Here is an 888-nt window from a genome sequence, read left to right as displayed (position 1 = left end):
CGGAGAGTCTAAAGGTTTTCTCTCAAGTGCAAGGTGCTTTGAGGTCCCTTTGTGGCACCTTTGCCAAAGGACTCTGCATTTAGGGGACACAAGCTATAAATTAGAACCCAACACTGTAAGCACATTTCAGGGTGGTCACCAGGTGACAGCCAGCAACACGGGCGGGGCCTGTGAGGCACATCAGCTCTCCATCCCTCCCGCCAGGAACCCACACACAGCCCTGCATGTGCTTGACAATCCCCAGGGCTTCTTGGCAGCTGCCCAGTCCTTCCCGAGTCCCCGTGGAACACGTGCTATGGGTGGACGGTCACGGGGAGCTGAGCTTTGTCGCCGCTGGGTGGCGGGGAGGGCAAGGCCCGGCCTGTGAACCCGTCTGCTACTAACCCAGACCCAGCAGGGGCAGAGCCCCCCCTCCTTCCCAAGAGGCTTCCATCAGTCCCGGCAGGCCAAGCTTTGAGCTGTTTTGCTTATAGGGTGGTCTGATCGCCCTCACCGGTCCTTTCTTGTACTTGATTATACTGATCATAAACATAACTGTACTTTAATAACTGAAGGTTATTCTGTTTGGTTAACACAACTCCCTCCCCAGAACTTTTCTTCCCTCTGACCCAAGAATGGCAAAGCGGAGGCAAAGGCAGCAGTGTGGACTGTGGTTCTGGTGGCCCTACGGTGGGCCTGCCCCACGCAGACTCTGAAGTTCTGCCCCGTGGGCTTCAGAGCGTCGACCTGGGCTGGAGGGTGTGCGTAGGGCCCCCGCACTCCTTTCGTCACAGTGATACTTTACTTTCCTGAGCACGTCCAGCCTCTTCCGGACTTTTCCAGCAGAGCACCGGAGTAGGGGTCCCAGCGTGAGCTGCGGCTCAGGCCCACACCCGGCAGGGGACCCCA

General features: G+C 57.8%; 1 protein-coding gene across 2 annotated transcripts in view; it reads right to left on the bottom strand.

Moving 5' to 3' along the window:
- The window catches only part of LIMS2 (LIM zinc finger domain containing 2), a 58,367-nt gene that overhangs the window by 11,682 nt on the left and 45,797 nt on the right, over window positions 1-888 (bottom strand). The window lies entirely within an intron of this gene.

The sequence above is a fragment of the Neophocaena asiaeorientalis genome, unplaced genomic scaffold (assembly GCF_003031525.2).
Source record: "Neophocaena asiaeorientalis asiaeorientalis breed wild unplaced genomic scaffold, Neophocaena_asiaeorientalis_V1.1 scaffold98, whole genome shotgun sequence".
NCBI lineage: Eukaryota > Metazoa > Chordata > Mammalia > Artiodactyla > Phocoenidae > Neophocaena > Neophocaena asiaeorientalis.
Note: the sequence above shows the minus strand (reverse complement) of the source record. Positions and strands in the feature narration are given on the sequence as shown.